The sequence below is a fragment of the Varroa destructor genome, unplaced genomic scaffold, assembly GCF_002443255.2.
Source record: "Varroa destructor unplaced genomic scaffold, Vdes_3.0 BEIS01000001.1, whole genome shotgun sequence".
Classification (NCBI taxonomy): domain Eukaryota; kingdom Metazoa; phylum Arthropoda; class Arachnida; order Mesostigmata; family Varroidae; genus Varroa; species Varroa destructor.
The window spans coordinates 41,359,910-41,380,516 of NW_019211454.1; the positions used below are offsets into that span (position 1 = coordinate 41,359,910).

Genomic DNA, 20,607 nt, shown 5'->3' on the forward strand with positions numbered 1-20,607 from the left:
AACATAATTTAAAATAACAAACTTTTCAAAATCGCTGTAACGTAATGACCGTTTATGGAGGTTCGTATCGATGTCATATGCGGCATAAATGGCTATCACCAATTGAAATTTGGCTCCGAAAAACAAACCCAATACATCTAAAGTATTCATCAAGTGTGACTACCGGTCCCATTGAAGTTGTGTTCTCGAAGACATTAAGTAGAATTTCGTTGACGACAAATGTTTGATTAACATTTCCGTTATCCTAACTTATAGTGACGTGTGATTGAAGTTCATCGTTCAATAAGAAATGATGGCTATGGCAATATGTGACAAGTGTATCCAAATACGAATGTATGCATCCTTCTAGGAGCACTTGCAAGTCCATCTGGCGCCAGCATAACCGACAATGAACTGGCATAATTGAGAACCGGCACCATTTTATGGTGCTGGTTTTCGTGCACATATAGCGTGTGCAGGGGAACGTGAGCACATCCAAGAGATTTTAAAAGCATGATCTTTATCATAATCGAGTCAAATGATTTTACTGTTAGTATCGATTATTTGCAGAAAAAATCAGTAGGTTACTTCTCGAAAAGATAGCACCAGAAATAAAGTTGGAGCATCAGCAAAAATTGCTTGGGATCAAACTTACGAAATGTTGATGTTATACTTATATATATATAATTTTAACGCTGGATGTATATATATATATATCTAGCGTTAAAACGCTGTCTACGTATCTGTGTGTCGTTTGGTTCTTCTGAAATGGCCCTAAAGAGTGGTAAAGTGGTAACCTTAATCTAATTTTTTGTGAGCTAATAGAGTTCCATGTTAGGGTCTCTGCCTCGTTAGTTTTGCCAGCTCGTTCGAAAATACACAGATCTAACGTGTATTCACGATTTGTAAATTTGTCAAGGATTTGTATCAGAAAATTATTCGTTTGTCAAAATCCGCAAAACAGGGACAAAATTTAATTGTTGTTGTGGGAAAAGGTTTTTGAAATTTCTGGGACAAGTATACATTTTTTTGCAAAAATAATTGGGATTTAGTGAGATATCGAGCCGAATGGTGGGTTGTAACACGTTTTCATTTATATCTTTATTGCTCGTGACACAGAGCTCTGTGAGAAATTGTCATAATGACGTTGTACTGCACAATTCTGGATGAGACGTCGTACCTGAGCTATAGCTCGATTCTCCTTGCTGTTTTCAGTCCTGTATGGAGCACCCAACATTCCCATATTTGTACAGACCCCACTGAGTGTAAGTAGGTCACGACTGTCATCTGGCAACAGCGTATCTCTTCTAGGAATTTAAGAGTCGTTTGATCTTAATGAAGTCGATCGGGGTGCATCCTCCATGTCTATACCGCCATTCGGTATTCCACAGACTCTAGCGGTCCTTCTTGACAGGGAGATGTCTCTAACTGTTTTGGTTGGAGTTTGGTCTTAGCAAAATGTCAAGTAATGCAGATGTCGAAAATGTGCTTTTTTTGCCTGAAACATTTATCTTTGAGGTGTTATTTTGATTGAATCTTTAGATTTTTTTTAGCTCAAACAACACGGACTGATATAGCAGGCCAAAGGTTCTCGAACGGCGTCCTGAATTAAATACGTAAGGAAGAACTGAAGGAAGAGGGAGCATTTAAAGTAAGGGCGCCAAAACTTACCACTTATCTTAGTGTGTATTTTCAGTAATACATACATGAGTTTTTTAGTTTTTTTTTTAAGTGTAGTTAACAGTGCTGGATGTGTTAGCATTTATTATAGCATGTATCAGCATGGTGACGTTTTATTGTTTTCCGTATTGCTTCCCACTGTTTTCCGTAAAATCCTGGTAGATATATGTGTACATGATATTAACGGCTATTTGCGAGGGAGACGAGATGCTCTATTTTGACAATAGATAGAAGAAGCACTAATGTTTTGGCCGATAACAAACATATTGCGCTATAGTAAATAGCAAAGTAGACAACAAATGTCCGTATACGTTGCCCAATAACACAAGACATGTCCATTTTTCAACGCGTCTCTACAACACAATATAGACCAAAAAGCGAGCGGATATAATTGACCTGCACCTAAAAGATACGCGGCTGGCGTTTTGTACCAGTAATGTCCTAATATGTTTGACCTTGGATAAATACGTAAAGAAAGGTTACCGCAAGAAAACGTATTATTATAGAATATAAATTAGCCCTCATTGCTATACATTGTCTTTCGTCATTGGGCAGGTGTTATTGCAAACAGATAGCTTTGCCTCATTATTAAAACAGACTACATATATTGTGTACTCTTCAAATGTATTGTGATGTATTATTTTCGACTGAGAGTCGGAAACGGTTCCAATTAGGTATAAAAGGTTGACTGAAATGGTAAAAAAATTAAAAGGATTAAATAAATAGCTAAAAAATAGCGGAAGAAACTTCGCTATCTATCTATTTCATCCAGCCTGTGAGTATCAATAGTTCTGGAAGACAATACTTTCTTGCAAATCACCGTTTCGAAGTTTTTTTGCGTACTAATAGCGCTAATAATTCAATTTTAAGAAGTTACTAGGCGTGTTTTTTGGAAAATTAGCGACGCCGATAGTAAATAGCTCATTTCGTTAGCATTAATTACAATAAAAATGTTCCATAGTTTTTTTTGTTATCCAAATATCCCAGAAAAGCATAGGTCCCGCCCGCTACTATCATACGTCGACACTTTGGCGTTATCTCAACCCTGAAGAGTTGGTAGCGGATTAAAAAATAAATGGCAATTTCGACTGTTTTAATTGTCAAAGGAAAAGTGAAGACATCTGAAAATATAAAATTTACCGGTTGCTATTGATGTTATTGCCGCCACCGAGGCTGCTGCGCCAGGTTAGACGAGCAAGTTTTCAAATGTATCCACCTCTATATAACGGCAAATTTGGCTAAACTGTAACAATAGTGTATAATCTTATTTAATAGCTCGTGATGACAAGTATCAATATGTCAACAGAAACAACAGTGAAGCTAGCATGGCGCAGTTAGGGGATCAACAGCCCCGCAAGGCTGATTCTGTTCGTTAGACCCACCAGCGTATAGTTTTCTCCTGCATCATCGGACTCGCGCAAGTTTTGAACGGTGATTGAATATCCACGCAGGCAGGCAGGGAGGCAGGCAGACAGGCAGGCAGGCAGGCAGGCAGGCAGGCAGGCAGGTGTACGTGTGTAGTAGCAGCGCGTAGAACGACCGACAAGTAAGCACCCAGATCGATGGCCAAATAGAGCTACGATGTTACTGCAACTATCCTATCGCGAACAATTACCACCGTCTTAAGCCAGCTGAGCATTACCTGTCATTGATCATCTTAACCGCTTTGTACAACAACATTCGTAAGATTATATATATATACGGTTATCACTTTACTATTGCCGTTTTACGCTACCTAGGTCAAGCACGAAAACGGTAACCGTAGCATTGCCACTCTTAGCGCTGTCACACGTATTAATTTCTAATTGTTGATAAAATAGATGTTGAACACAATGTCGATCATAGGTAGCTACACAAATCGGTCGGAGAAGCAATAAGTACCAATGCGGAATAGCCAGGTTTAACACTAAGGTTTCCCCAAGCCGTAAGCGAATACTGTTTCTACGAAAAAATGAACGCACACTTAAGCCAATGTACATGACGATTCAGCATTTCCTGAAAGCCTGTTGAACTATTGCGAATGGCAAGTGACACGAAAGGCGCGTACTTCGCTGGCTGGGACCGTAGAATTTAACCGACAGACATTCACAGATCGCATCGACTTCGCTGTTGAGAAGACTGCACCCCTGATGATGCGTCAGGGCATCGACACCGCGGAACACCATCGGACGACAGCATCGCCGAACGCGGTATACCAAACGTTTGACGTACGCTAGCTGCCGCGAAATCTTAGCACTTCCACTACTTGCCGTAATGCGATGGCCTGATACAATACTATTGCAGATTTCTACAATGATCAAGCACATAATCAGTGTATCCTGTGCGGCCATACGACAAAGCGGACAGCGTCGTCACTGAATGTCGCCTCTGTTATCGTACCGTAGCGATATTAAATAATAATTCTTGAACACAGACGTATCCTGCCCATGAAACGGTCAAATTCATTTATAATAGAGGGTAACATCATATGGTTTACCGGTTGATAGGGTGCTGAATTGAAATAATTTTGGTACGACGTGTATGCATACATAGATAGCAAAAACTGTCAATCTATCTACGGCCAGACCACGGCGGCGACCTGGTATTGCTTACTCCGATAGTGGTGGCTTGCCTGGTATCATCAAGGTGGCGTCTCTTTGACAAAGATGGCAGGCGTTCGAGCCGTTTAGAAGCCACTGAGAGATTCGAGAGTGAGTCAGATAAAATAGTTTCTCTTAGTCATTCGTGTAGGTCGGAGCAAAATTACCTAGGTCATTATAACATACGCACAGAAAGGTCTCTTCTTGCAGTGACAGCAACGTGAACAATTTCAAGTTCAACTTTTACTTATTTTATATGTAATTAATAAGTATTTTTCCTTTTACTTATTTTACATATAAGTAATAGGTAAGTCACTAGTATTTCATATAGAACTATATAGTATATACAGTTGGGCATATGCATGTACGTCATCGCTGTCGTCGTGTGAGTAGAACTGATTGAAATTATCTATTTCTAATGTTTACTGCTGCTGCGACACTCCCGTTTTCGACTCGTCGATGTCTGGACGCTTGTGCGGTCGCGGATAGCTGTGAGCGTCTTGGAAGCAGTGATGGTAACGGACGCTAACCGTTAGCTTTTTTCACTTTCTCGGGTCAATGCTCCCAAGCGGTGCTACGCCGATGACGCCAGCCGGCTTCGACGGCCTTGATGACGTTAAGGCGCTTCTGTCCCTATGTAATTAGCTTGAGACGGCCGCTCGACGTTCAGTTCCCGGTCGCAGTAGTACGACGCTTCTGTTGTTGTCGTCGTCGCAGTAGTCGCTGTCGTAACTAAGCGTCGCTTAGCAATGTTCACATATTCTGGCAACCTTCGAGGTATTGTGATACTCGATTGGGCTGAAATGTGCGGCAGCTTCTCAGCCCTGGATCCCTTCCCCCCAAGCAAACGTTCTGAGCCCTGGTGGGTCGTGCGAGCCCGGGCTTCAGCCCAAGGTTCAACGACCTGTGTCACACCGCCAGTAAAGCGATGGAAATCGCGCCCCTTGCGTTATTCGTGTGAGCAACCAGTTCTGTTCGCTGTTGTCGAGCTTGCTGATGCACAATTTGATTCACTTTTTACCAATATTGATTTTTTTAATTAGTGCATCGAAAGCTACATACACACGCTCTTATAGTGATTATATGGGACTGTGAACTATTCCTTGATTTCTCTGTGATTTTCTAGAAGGGCAGAAACGACTCGGAAGCTCGACACGAGTTAGCTGGCCAACAAAATAGAGTAACCTCGTGTATAGCGTACTAACGAAGAATCGCAGTGCAGCTAACCAATCAGTCGATCTCGTAGAGATCTTCTAGGTACGTGCACAACGAAATGTATGGTTGGCACATGCGTGTGCTTGTGTTCTATTGATTCTACTCAACGATCGCTATACAATCATCGGGCTAGGGACTGACAGGAGAATAAAAATAGATTGCGCAGTATCACAATTCGTTTCACCGGGCTGTGATGACTAATCATCACACTATCGATCACAGTATCGACGGTCGACATAAACTTCACGAGGCAAAATTTTCGATTGATACAGTTTGATGGACGAAATACAACTTCTACAATTAGTACTAACAGACTAAATAAAGTGTCACACAGTAGAATTTAATAGCCCGCTTTACCTTATAGCCTCTCATTTTTTCTTCACCTGGTCGCGCACTCAAGTGGACAGTGTACACGGAAGACTTCGATTTGAAGTATAGCTAGCCCGTGCCGCGTTTATCGTTGTAAACATCGTCTCGTGCGTCACACGTGACGAACATCGATAGGCTGAACGAGGCGTTGGATCTTGAAGTGGGTCTCAACATGCAACTGTACCGCACTAATGCTGTGGCCCGAAATTGCAACATTGTCTACTACCACAACTATGCTGGTGAGTGAGTCTAATCAGACAAAGCAACGGTCAGTCGATCGGCCATCGGTGAAAGTGAATTCTGGTTTATAAGCAACAAGTAGAAGCCGTACCTGCGTATCAAGCAACACTTCATATATCGTCATGGCGTAAAAATTGTCCGCTTCGTGCTTTCGACTCAGTGGACCGATCTCAGGTTAGTTATAGTCGTGCGTATACCAGTCGTCGAGGCGGTAAAATTGGGCCATGGAGTTTAGCCCAAAAGCGGCTCGTTAGTTAGCGTCAGAGTCACACTCACATACATCTATAGCGTTAGATTTCAGCCGAACACATCTTGAAGTGGCAAGCAAATTACGTTGCCCTAATATTGCAGCCGCTGATATACGCAAAACAACGATGAAGGGATATCCAGAGTCGAGATGATATGACAAAATCACCACGATTGCCATTGAACTAGTGCCAAGAATCGTCATACAATCTAACAGGAACGAATGGATCAACGCACTCATTAACAAAGAGGAGTAGCAATGGCGATACAAAATGAAAAATAGTACATTTTTACATCGCTGATTGAGTTTTATCAAGGCTATAGCGATCTTCATTTAAGGTGGCTTCTTTTTTCGCTAGTTAAAGAGAAAAACGCTCTTTGCCTGTATTTGGACAGAGTTCTACAATGCCATAATCGGCACAAATAGGGTTAATAATCATCGATGATGGCAACCTTCACGCGTTCTGCCAATGAATCTTTCGACTATGATGAAGATGATTATGTTAGCTTCAGGTAATGTTTCGACTGGGATATTGTGGTATGTAGTCGGCGACCACTTTGTCGTTCATTAAAAAGTAATTGTCAAAAAAATTCTGTTTCTAGGGCGTCAATTGAGTAGAACGTTCTATATTGTTAAGTTCTACTACTCAAACTTAAGACGATTTAAACTTGTTGATTTCCTAATTATTGTAATTAGCTAATAATTTTTTTGTTATAATTTTCTAGCTACCCTCTCATACTGCTGGTGCACTATGCCCCTCACCCATGGAACACGTTTATAACAACGTATCTATAACATTGTTCTGTCGTACAGTCCTGCGTTTTTTTTTTGGTAAATTCGATGGTGTGCATGATATAGTGGCCTCTTTTACGCGAGTTACATTTAGATGACAAAGTTAGAAATAGTAATTACGCTTTAATCTAGGCTAGTCTTTTACCATTTCAATGATATCTTGGATTGGTGTCAAAGATTTGACACTTGATACAGCCAATTGTTGCGCTAAGTGTTCATGGGTCTTTAAAGAAAGGTCAAAGATTGAGAGAAATCGTTCTCCCAACTAATATTTTAATAATGATCGTGTCATTCATTATTATTATCTCGGGCCCAGACCTATTTGGCACTGGACTAAATCGGCACATTGACCCCCCTTAGACTGTACTTTGGCGACGTCGTTCTTAGAAAGTTTATTTAAGTAAACAAGGTATCTTGTCCATTAATAGTATGTACAGCTTTAGCAGACTCAAAATCAAATAATGAACGATCAAATTTTCAGCGATTTTTTTTCCATATACAACGTCTTGGAAATAATTTCGGTATTTAAGGCGTTGGCACATCTATTTGCCTAAAGGCGGCCTGGTCTTCAACTAATAAAAATTGGCCTATTATGAAGATTTGAGAGGAATTGACGCTTGTGTCCTAACCAGAGAAAACAGTTTGCGCTATTGATTTGACAAAAATGGGTTAGTAGCAAGCTATACCTTTACATTTACAGATATTTAAATTATCGCAAACTTTTTTTTGTAGGTTCATAAGAACTTGCAAGTTGCTTGACCAATTTCCAAGTATTGTTACATAGTCACACTGAAGAGGGCAATTATTTCAATAAATACGTTTTCGCATAAAAGTGAAGAGCTTTTGAGGCATACGAGATTCACCTAGCCCGACATAATCTTGCTGGCCACCATTTATTTATATGATAGTGATACAGTACAACCATCTTGTGCCATGCGAAGTACACCGAGTTTCATAACAAAAGTGTGTCAGTTTTTCGATTTAGATCCAAGCTACGCTACGTGTACGAGTTTGAGATACTGACTTATATATATACTTCGTACAATATCTGTTTTTTAGAAATGGCTTTTTAATTTTTATAATGGAGGAATTAGGTCCAAAGTAGACAACTGTCCAGCTTTGCGCAAATTTATTTCAAAATAGTCGATTGGTATTCAAATGTTTGAAGTGTTTTTGCATGTTTTTTTAAAAATATTGCGTATCAAAACCGTGGCACGGACGATTCCGATTTGTCTGATTGCGTTGACTACCCAACTGTTCCAGGTCCAGAGACATATTTTCGTGTACTGCTCTGCTTGTTAGCGGGCAGGAGAGCTTAATATTCTTACCTAAGTGCTGGCGCTCGCCACTTTGAAATATCACCTCTGTTCGTGCCTGTGTGTGCGTATATGGGTACGTTCACAAGTGACGCGGGCAGCTTCAACCCACTTCCTCATATATATATATATTTATATATATATATTTACATAAGCTATGTGTACAGGAGGTGAAAATGTCGAAGTGTTGTGTTCAGGCGAAACACTGGTCAGGCGAAATAACCTTCGACCCTCTTGGCAATGGCGCCATGCTTGTTTCAGTGCTACGCAGTTGGATATCTCGCCGATCCGAGCCTACACGGACTCCAGATTTTTTCGAGCGATGCGTTGAGGCTCTGCTGTGGGCTGGTGGAACGCCTGTCACGGCTGTATTTCTGTGGATATTTCGTTATCGGCATGTGCGTGTGTGTGGGCGTGCTGCCGCGTGTAAAGTTAAAAGTCGTCTCCGGCTATCGAAAGCTTCTTCTTCCCGGTTTCGTGGTTTAGCTCGTAGCATCGAGGGATCAAGGAACGTCCTTTAGCGGACATGAAGGACGCGCAAGTTCATTGAACCGACTGCACTACGGACCACGCGTTGGTGCGTTCTTTTTCTCTCGCCATTTTGAAATATACTGCCAACCGTATGCGGATAAATCCACGTGGTCTTTCTTGAATCTGTCTCTATTATAGTATTACTGAGAGTAGAATTCTTCCGAGTTTTGGTGGCAGGCTGAAATCTTCTAAGCACGTTTTTGCGTTCAAAAGATGCACTTGAACCCATTACATTGCGACGGTGATGGTTAGCTGTGAGAATCTACAAGACCAGCAGTAGCTTTGCTTCTTTTCCTTTGGAGTTATAACTAAATTGTACAGTGTTGAAATAATTACTTGCAAACGTAAGTTTCGCTTGAAGTTATCTACATAATAGTATCTCAAGGTCATTACGTAACTGGAGAAGCACGAAGCGAATTTCCATGTCGGGCTTACAGAGTACACCAATGTCTGAAGTTGAAGGCCGCCCTTTATAAAGCAAAACAACATTAGACCACTATAATTTGACTTTTAGCCTCCTTAAGTAATGACTGACATATATGACTCTAGGTGTGACAGATGCCTTCAATATCATTTGATCGATACGACCAACGATGACAGCAACCGGTAAGTGAGAACGCAGCACCAAAAGACTCGTCGCGGGTATTCCGCATTGAGTCTACGGCCATCTTTCTGAAACCTCTGTTATAAAAGAAAACAAAAAACAACTACTTAGTGTTTGCCAGTTTACCTTTAATTAATGGCTTCGCATGAAAATGAAAAATATCTTACAATGCCTTTCGGCAGCAAATTAGTGCCATTTTCTACTTAAAGAAATGTCAGGAACGATTCTTTGACGATTTCGATTGCTAGGTGTGGATACAGCTTCACAAATTTTACATTTTTTGGACTAATAACACTAACCATTGTTTGCAACTTACACGTCACAAATAGTAGAAATAGGATAGAAACAAGTAGAAATAAGACTGGAAATTCCACCTGGCCAGTTAAAGATAGGAATCACGGTACGGCTCAATCCTTAAGGCAGGGACTTGCTTAACTTATAAAGCACTAATAATTACTCCAGATAGGTACCAAGGAAAAAGAGTCTTCAGCAAACACTAAAGCGTATGGTGCATTTTTGGTATCAGGTGCTCTATTTGTTAAAAAAAAGTCAGTTTAAAGTCAGAATCCCACCAACAAGAAGAATAGTGAAATAGGCAAGGAGTTAATGCGGCATGTAATTTTATTATGTATGCAATTTTAGAAAATACGTAAGCATTAGTACGTGCTTAACTTAAATCTCCGCGTAAGATTTAAAACGTCAATTTTTCTTCTTACATCCTACATACATTATTTACCTACACACCTCGCCATGGCGTAGAGTAGGTACGTTGATAGAAGCACTTGAGCATGACGGTTATGATGAATCAATGACATAATGTCAAAAAGAAATAATTTGAAAGAGTGAATTATGGTGCAAAAATGTTTAAGTCTGTTACAATATGATGTCACTGGGTCATGAACGGTGATAACATCAATCGAAAGCAAAATCAAGTGTTGAACGGTCCTTCAAGCCAGCCGAGCTCGGTTTCAATGCTAGCCTTGCGGGTACGTGCGTCATGGGTAACACAAGAAAAAAAGAAACAGAAAGTTTAATCAGCGACTGACAGGTGATCCTTTCGATACTCCTTACAGAAGTTATTAGACACCATAAAAATGCCGAATGTCCTGATTAGTTAACAAAGCAAAGGTATATTTTAAAATTGCACAATTTTACCGAGCAGAGACGAGCCTCAGAAGAACGCAGGACCGGCTACCACATGTGAAACCCATACGTAGGGTCGATTTCTTAATAAATATCGCCTAAAAAAGAAGTTCACAAGTTTAATATGCGTCTTGCTGAACGTAACGCCTAGTCCCGTCTGACGTTAAAAAGACTTGTCTTTCGAACGACAAGAAAACCTTGAACTATTATGAACTATGAATGGAGACGTGTAACGCCTCTCTACGTGCAGCACAAGGTTATATCGCAGAATTGCCACAATTGATTTTAATTGTTGAGCTTCCCATGACCGTTAGCCGGATCGGTGAACGTCCGGAAAAATCTTACTTGTCTTAGCGTGAGATCGCGCACTAGAGAGTTTTATCCAAATATCAAGCTTTCTACACCTTTATGATCCTTTTATAATGCTGCAATAATTATTTAAACTTCTAACAAAACAAAAACAGATCGAGGTTGTCTGTAATATGTATTAGTTTCATAAAAAGTGTCTGATGGAAACACGGTGCGATTTAGACAAGCATCTCTACCTGATGGTAACTATTGAAAGATCGGCGGACGCGAACGAAGCGTTGTATTGGCGTATTGTTGTTACATTAGATAGAAACAGAATCAGTACTGCAATTTGTTTTATTGCCTTGCACCGGCTTAGAATGGCCAGTAACCTGGACTTGCCCGATTCTGTCATTCCGTAGTGAAAGAAAAAACGAAAGGCCGCTGATTGGACATTTGCGCTAGGATGCACTGTTGGGCTGTCCAGGAAGACGTGCGAGGTCTCTTCTAGCCGTCGTCATGGGGACATGACTATAACGGTAAAATTTCCCTGCGGGATGATCGCGGCCTGGAGCCACCACCCAGCAAAAGCTCGATCTTGGACTGTTACTGCACGGCAAGTAAATATCTCTCCCCCTGTGGCGTTCTTCTAATAGATGACATTCGCACACAGACGTGCACACACGCGGCCACAAGATATCTGCTCGGATATGACAGAGAACCCAGAAACCGCTGCGCGTCAGCAGAAAACTCACGTCGCAATTCTACATGTAGCAATCGTATCAGGGGAAGAACTGCTATAGCGGGAGCAACCTAAGCAGCAGTTCACGAGGCCTGCATGTGTATCTGTGTGTTTGTTTATGACACAAACACACACACAGACCTACACATGTTTATCGTATGGTTTATGACAACGACATAGAGGCGTTGCCACTGGTTACAGCCGAGCAGCGTTCGTCACCGTTGCTTTTGTAGTGGTGAGATCTTTTTTCTTGTTTTTCGCTATATATGGATCCGCATTGTATGGACCAACTGTTTCTGTAGCGTCTCTTTCGCACACAAACACACACACGCGCACGCACACACATACATACATATATATATATGCTTTTGCAGAATTCCTGTTGTGTGGTTCTTAATTGCTAATGTACTTGCCACTCTGTCGTGGTGGGGAATCCTGTTGCCGCTGCTGCTGGTCCTCTGCCACTACTGCAGCCGCTGCGGCTACAACAGAGGCGTTCCTTTCGCCTTGTATCCGTCTTCATCTCCAGCGTCTCCTTACGGCGTCGTCCCGTCATCGTCTTCTTTTTCCTTTCCTTCTTCTATTTCGCCTCCGGATAGAAATAACTGAGAACAGCTGATGGGGTCAAAGTTGGCAGGTGCCGTCGCAACTTCAGCAGCTTCTGCAGCAGCGGCGGCCGACGCAGAAGGAGCATAGACGGCAACAGAAGTGGCCGGTGCGTACTCGTTTACAGTCGCTATTCGTCGTCGTATCAGGCGATACCTCTCGTTTCATCGCCGTTGTGATCGTCCCCGTTGTTGTTGTTGTTGTTGCTGCTGCTGCTGCCGCCGATTTACCGTTGCGTTTCATTGCGCTCCCGCTGTCGTCTGGCTGCTTCTGATGGGTTTGGCAGTGGTGCGCACATATGGTCCACGGTCGTGCCCCCATCTCGAGGATACTACTGACACCTACCAGCGGCAGCAGCTATGTTACGAATACATGAGGCAGAAGCGGCGAACGTCTGATCAGCATTGAGAGCAGCCGGTAACAGAACGGCGAGCATATGAACACGGTAGCGTTGAAACTGAAGTGGACGCCGCGACACATTTAATGCATCCGAGTTGAAATTACTATTATTAAATTGTGCATAAGTGAAATCAGGGGATATGCGCAAGCAGGGATCATCTTCTCTTTTCTAGCAGCAGCGGGACTGGAAGTGGAAGTAATGGTAGCAGCGGTCATCGTCAGCGAGTTTTATTTACTTATTACAAATTACATTCAACTACTAAAAGCCTCCCCGCCGCGATACGAGCTGCCATGGGGTGAATGACCGCTAATAGCGTTCAAAATATAAAACATATCCGTATACAAATACACGGGCACAGCGGTGACGGACAGATTCACTAAGGCCCACATACGCACACATGTATAAATGTCTACACTTAAATATATATGTGTGTGTCTTATTACATACGGATACATAGACACACACAAAAATAGGTGAAGTGTTGGGGGTGATTTAGCCTGATTTAATAAGCTGGACCGCCCAAAGCAAAAACGCGCGCACCGAACCAGAGGCTGTATCTCATACGGTCGTAGTAGGCGATGCGCAGCGAGCTTGTGAGATGGGATAGTAAGCAATATGCTGCGTTTATATCGAGCTAGATAGAAAAGAAACGAATAGCCACAAACGAACGAAGCTAGCTATGAGCAGGAATAAGAAATAACAAAGGCCACAATCAGCTTTTCGATGGTGTGAACGACTGCCGCAACGGACTGACACAGTAGCTAATGCGCGCGGGGTCGCCGCGTATCCAGATACAAGCTTGCACTCGTTGGCGGTCAACCATCATCGGCCCGGCAGATCATCGACCACAGATCGCTGACTGGCCAGCGGCAACAACGGCCGGAGAGGAAGCTAGATAATCTCAGCCGGTCGGTCAGTCAATGAACAAAATCCTAATTAGCGGTAGTGAAGGAAAGAAAAAAAACTGTTGTTTGTACAAACAGAGAACAAACGAATTGTGTGGCATGCTATCTACAGGTAGACTTCTACTTCAACCAATCTTATCAATGTATTCTAGTAGTTTCAACTATCTATTGCATAGCAATACACAAGATCACCCGACCTAAAGCACAGATTGATATACGGTAAAAACTTTTCTAGCAAGATTTCTCATCCTTCCATCTCGAGAAGATCCACTGCAAAAGAAGGATCCGAACTTGTTGTAAATAGGCTTACGCTACAAGGTCATCCCAACTTTTCCGTGTCTCCCAAAGCAGATGCACAAATACACTTTCATTAAGAGATCGACTTTAGAAAAGTGAGAAAGTAGCGTTATGGACGGGAATCCAATCGATAGAAGGTTCATGTACATAATACTAATCATGACACGTGCGTGTTTAACGTGCATACGTTAAATTGATCGTTCATCGTGCTGATCCTTTTGTTTGTCCCGTTGTAGGCAGCAGGACAAAGGGCAGTCGATAATAGCTGTAGAGTAGTAATTCTATAATGATAATATACAACGGCCTGTGTGGTGACTATTTTTTATCGTCCGTCTATTTTGTTTAACCAGTACGAATAGATTGTCTGCGACGATACTGATTAGATTGTTTGCTAATCCCAAGATCGGCAGTAGGCGAAACGGGACAATCGGTCATACCATACTGAAGTTGACCCTATTGCTTCTGTCCTAACGGTATACTATATACATATATGTGCACGAAGTTTACCCTATTCTCAACAGGATTGACTATCAATCATATCTAATTGTGTCGGACAAATACCATGACATCCGTATTTTGGTAGATAAAATACCTAGAACTGATAAGTGTAACTCGACTGAACAGTTTACAAAGAGATAACAAAATTGACCCATTCAAGCTCATCTACTTGAGAGAGAGCTGTATATGCATTAGAGCTGACGACGTTAGTGAAATACCCTATTGTCGATAGTTTTCAATAGGACAACTGTTAAAAGTTCAGCTCGAAGGGTCCGAGCTCAAGTTTGCTTTTAACGCAATTTAGGAACAGGAATCATTTTCACAGTAACGTCTTAATCTGCAAAATGTCGACCGTTCGATTACCTCGCACTATGTTAGGCTTCTCCTATTGAGTTCCTATGCTATTGGTATGCCAGCACATTTGGTTTGAAGCAACTAATGGGGTAGATATAGCTAAACCTCAAGAAAGCCTATACACTTTCCGCAATGTAAATCATTGTCATATTTCGTTTATGCAACTGCCCTTGTCGTTACCCCCACGCTACCCACTCTACGCAGCTATACCATTTGCTTCGACGACTTTTTCGACAATAATGTTTATGCATCTCTCTCTATATATGAATATAATATAATGATTATATTATATTTGGGGGGCAATCGTATAGGCGTCGTGTTTTCTTTTCCGTTTCGTGACGCTATCTGCAAAGCCAACTCCAGAATAAGTCGCCTGTGGTATGAGTGCCCTTGTACGTGACGGTGGGCAACACTTGCCATTGTGAGATCGATACCAAATCTTCGCGGAATTTAGCTTCTTCTTTTTTATATCTGATATGATATAACGCCTGATAAAAGTGATTGTTGGAGACATAGAGGGGTCCGAACGTTCGATCTAGTGAAAATGAAACAAATATAATGGTTACAACATAGCAGCATCGTACATGAACAAATATATCTTTATAATCATGGCAACCACTTTACGGGTAGTTATAACATGAGAGCTGTACATGTATAATTACTGTCTGACTATTTGTGCATTACTAGTGGAAATAGTCACTGTTAACTTTAGTGTTATTTTTGTATTGAGCTGCTAGACAGATGCGCATACGCATTCAAGTTTTACATATATATATATGTACATATATATATATATATAGATATATATATGCAAAGATATTTTGTTCAACTCTTTTGCTTCATAACTGCTATATGAAAGATGAAAATGTTAGTAAAAAAAAATATATACTTGGCTGAATATATGTCTAAATACCCGAAACACATGTGGGGTGTCTCTATTAAATGACAGGGTTTCAAGATTTGTTGCTAGTGAGGAATAACTACTCCTGGACTAAGTTATTAAGTAAAACGTACATTTGATCTATGTTCATCAAAAATCGCTAGGAGTATAAAGACGGCAGTCAAGTGTGCCTCTGCTGGAACACTCATCGTATACTTCTTCCATATTGGAATAAGATCTACTTCCGTCGGAATCGTGGCTCTGTAAATTAGAAACACATATCAATTATAAAATTGTGCCAATGCGAAGTATTAAAGCATTCAGTAGCAACTAGATCCGGGCACTGGGATTTGTGCAATAGATATACAATGGAAATTTTTCGAAAAAAGCCAATTTTTTTTTTAAATCATTAGAGGTTTATATAATTTCGAAAAAGTATAACATTTATGTGGAAATTCCTAGAAAAACAATGGTGTGCAAAATATTCGAGCAAGTTCATCTCCAATCAACAGAAAATGAAAATTACCATGAATGTCTTCACGAGATACAAATCTGGCAGCGAGCCCGAAGTGGGTCTTTTGACCCGTACCGTAACCCTTGCGGTAAGAAACAGAGGGTTCATTCTAACGGGGTACATGCTTATAGAATTTGAAGACATAACCCTTGAATCCTTATGTACTTTCTTCGTTTGTTTTGACCAAAACAGCTTGCGCTAAGCAAAGTGAGCTCGCAGGTGATAATACTGACGCACAGTCCTCTATGTGTTACTTATTCCGCTTCTGTCGATATAGTATCCTGCGGCAATTAATTAGGTAAAGTTAACATTAATTGAAGGCTGCGGTCTTCGGACGAACAGTTATCTGAAAACATACGTCCTCAACACTCCTTGTGTGCCATGCTACGACTGGCACGCCTAACTGATGCAATATACTAGATACTTGAGTGGTTTGCAACGAATCAAGATGCGGGTTAATGTTTTAATAGACCCGCATGTCGGGTCAAGCAAACTCGGGCTTGCAAAATATTCGTCTTTTCCCTGTTTATACTCCCTACTACTAAAGAGCTATCTACAGTTCGTTTTTCTTGTTGTAATTACAACACATTTCTCAGAGCTATAAAGGACGTAATTTTATAGTCAGGCTGCTTATTATACAGAGCATGCAGCTGTATTATTTGTAGAAATAAATATGAGCACTATTGTTCTATGTAATATAAAAAACAGATTCGTCATGTACCTGTATCTACGGAACTTCTTTATTTCTCCATTCGTTTTTGACTCGTCCTTTAACAGGTTTTCGGCGCATCGAAGCTTTCAAAGTTCCGTCCGAGTGTTAAAAGCGCTGCTTAAGCCTTGCACGCTTTTATTGTTTGCAATCGCAGTAAAGATCTAATTTTCCTCCTATAGACTATAGGTATATTTATCGGGCCCCGTGTTCAGTCAACAACCGAGCGTTCTATCCTTAATGCACGGATCTCATTTAAATGAAATAAATCATGAAGTTATAAGTTGAGACAAACACGTACTCTATCTGACTGCTATTTTGAATTAGTGTGCATAGTTGAAGCGTTAATATTATACCCCATTTTGCTCGTTAGATGTAAGATGGGTCTAGTGTTGTTTGCTTTCTTAGCGCTCCTGATCTGTCAATCAAACAATTAATTACTGTTCCAGAACTTTTTAAGCAATAACAGACTAGTTAACTAGACTAATTAGAATACGTGTTTGAGCGTTATTATGTAGATGAAAATGTCGTATTATTTTTCTTTTCAATACAGCTAAAAATGCGACAGAAACCAGAAGTTTCCTAATAGTATGAAGAAACGCAAAGCGCCCTACTAGGGATTATAATCCAGGCTGCTGAAGTTTGTATACAGATAAGTCGACTATAGATATTTTTGGCCATATTTATGAATTTTCTTGAGTGAAATGAAGACACTGGGGTAATGCAGAAGTTGAGTCCTAACTTCTACTAAGAGATGCAAAGAGGTTTGGGAACTTGATAGTGCAAAGGTCATTAGTTGTACAATTGCAGAAGCTTCCCGTAGGTGCTCCCTAGCTGAGTGATCCATTTGATTAGATGGACTGAAGTAACATACCAGCGATGGGTTGACGAACTTCGAATGAGCTTGAAAATGACTACCAATCGTTTTGATACTACCCCTACCTGCAAACGGAATATGTGGTCTCCAACTAACCTTCCGACGATGCAGATGAACGAATTAGTTAGGGAATTAACTTTATTGATGTTTTTACAGGCATATTATATCAATGTTTATCACGGTACTTCACTACCAAAGAGTATGACTGCCTGAATCTTTCCATATGTTGCAGAAAAAGAATCAGCATCAACTTCGGATGGCATTGAGAAACAAATCTGAAAGAATACCTGGAATCTAGACCACATAATCTATACAAGCCTTGAGCCTACTGCACCCACGCCTTATATACGTAACTTCGAGGTAGAAACTAAAAGCGCGTGTCTGACATTATTGCATCATATTTTTCGAAGATTTGCAATTCGTGTATTCATTAAACAACACGTAACAGTATTCACAGTATCTCCATTTAAAAGGTTCTTATAGTTGAGAAAAAGCATGTTTTTGGCATCTCACTTAAGTATACACAATGCGCTTTAGGCTGCTGATGCTTGCATTGATTGCGTACCATGTTAGTGTAGTCACCCTGTACAACGGCCGGAGGTTATGACAGCAACGTCTGAAGAGGCTGGCAAATAACACTATAGATCTTTCAAAAGTATCGTTGAAGCTTTCAAAGCTCATCATGGGGGTTTAAACTTTGATCGTGTTGCTTTGTCCATTGTTTCCGCTATTGTCTTTCCATGAACTCCTGCTCTAAAGATTTAACATTTTCGAGGAATGATCTGTTTGTCAAGTTTATATACTTTTTTATGATCACGCAATTTTTGCCAACTTGTGAGTTACGCAACACAACTCTGATCTGTCGCACGTCCTAAATTTCAGAATCGGCCACAGGTCCAGCGATAATGCTCGTTACAAGAACTTCAGGTGGCAGACGTTTTAATACATCACTCGACCTTAACGAGCTCTATATATATATATATATATATATATAAAGAAACGGAACTTCTTCGACGCTTTACCTGTAGTGATGGGCACATAAGGTAATATGCATAAATTTACCCATAAGGATCAATGATTCAGTTTTCATAATGTGTAACAAAGATCACTCTGTTTGTCAAGCCTGAGATTTTTATTTAGTGATTTGAATCTGATGTTAAGAACCATTTCAAGGTGCGCATCTTAATGGGAAATTACCCCACTATTACTGCGAAATTAACACACAACTTTTAGGGGTTAGTAATGCTGGAAACTTCTTGAAAGTTAAACAAAAATAGTTACTTATTAGAAATGAGGACATTTTTTAAGGTTGTCACATCCTATGTTAGCCACCTAAACACCAACTTTACATTGACCAGATCCGTATACGATTCCTACTCGTGTACGCTATTAGGAACGCTTAGGAATATCGTTGGTGAAATACACCCTTAAAACTAGTTCCTTACAATGTTTACATTACTCAAAAAATACACAATTTATGCAAATAAAGACTGTGATAATAGTGCGAGGTCGCCGGGAGCCAACTCTTGTCTTGATTAGCTTCCTGAGCATATGGAAATCTAGTGCTTTTAATTTTTAAGTATCGTAGAAAGCGATTTATCTTCGGACAGTCACAACCATTTCAGCGCGACCAGAACACCATGGCTGATTGAAACTTTTGTCATCATTTGATAACATGGGTAAAAACGTTTTACGCCATTAGAAAATCGCGAATCTTTTCGTCTTTTGATCAAAATTTCACAAAGACAATTAGAGATGTGGAATGAAGGGGTTCATTCATTCTTTCAAGACGTCTCATTGATGTTGATTGTGATATCTTCGTCAATGCAAGGGGTTCTTCAAATAAAAACGTTTTAGTTTTTACCAGCATCGCAAGCAGTATCGACGTGCTTCTGAGGCCGGAAAGCAGACACACAGGCCTAGATGTACGCGGTGATTTTCTTGCCTAATTGGAACTTGTAGAAGGATACGTTAGCTGCTTAGCATTCTAGCTATAAAAATTTATTACGTAAATCATATAGAGCTGGAAAAAACTTCCTATCCTGATGATAGCAACTTCACGACATCAGGTGTGATACCACTGCTACTGTTACCACTACTAGCAGATTCGTCTCTCAAGCAGCGCAATTAAATCAGCCCCAAGTAAGAGTGTTTTACCTCGTCGACGAGAGCGATCCTAATGTTATACGCCAAGCGAGTTAAGGTCGTGTGTCCGAACCTCAGCATCTGTTCGAGTATGGTCTTTTTCCAAAGAAAGTATTTCGACAGTACAGAGAGGTTGTGGGAAAGCCAGCGGGACATGAAGGTTACGTAGCTATGAGGCCAGAATGCGCGCATGTCAATTCTTTTATAAAGACTCTTCAGCCGGAGATGGTGAGGCACTTCAAACCCAAAGATCGAGTCCGTCGGTACTACTATTTGAAGATAGCTAAAAGTACCCGAGAGCTCTTTAAAAGGTCTCGTTTTGAGAGTGTGAATATATGTGTGAACTGCTTTGACGACCAGCTACGTCGCTTAGGGAACCTTACCGTTAGTAGCGTTTAGGGTTTAGACAATCAGTTTGAAAAACGTTTATTTTAAAAGTACTGGATATTAAAAGATCAAGCCGTAACAGATTACATCATTCAACCGTAAAAACTTAACATCTCATTGAAGATCTCCAGCGCTAATTTACTTTTAAAAATACGTGTATTTGTGCGCATCGTTGGCGCTATTGGCAAGAGAAAGCAATGGTACAAAACGCAAGCAATAGAGAAGGACCCTTGGACTTATGGCCAGCAGGCAGGCCAATCAATACTTAATTGTTCGAGACGAGGCTTTATGACACAATTCGTCTAGTGAC

The 20,607-nt window shown here is 40.8% G+C and overlaps 2 long non-coding RNA genes across 2 annotated transcripts; one reads left to right on the forward strand and one right to left on the reverse strand.

Moving 5' to 3' along the window:
- Positions 1–5,732: 5,732 nt before the first annotated feature.
- LOC147758646 (uncharacterized) lies at positions 5,733–19,568 on the forward strand. The gene is made up of 4 exons (XR_015325803.1): positions 5,733–6,821; positions 8,679–9,292; positions 9,498–9,554; positions 18,648–19,568. It is a non-coding gene; the product is annotated as an uncharacterized LOC147758646 (long non-coding RNA).
- On the reverse strand, positions 15,033–16,327 carry LOC111255440 (uncharacterized). Its single transcript, XR_002675476.2, has 3 exons — positions 16,192–16,327; positions 15,800–15,926; positions 15,033–15,320 (listed from the first exon to the last, which is right to left on the reverse strand). It is a non-coding gene; the product is annotated as an uncharacterized LOC111255440 (long non-coding RNA).
- Positions 19,569–20,607: the final 1,039 nt, after the last annotated feature.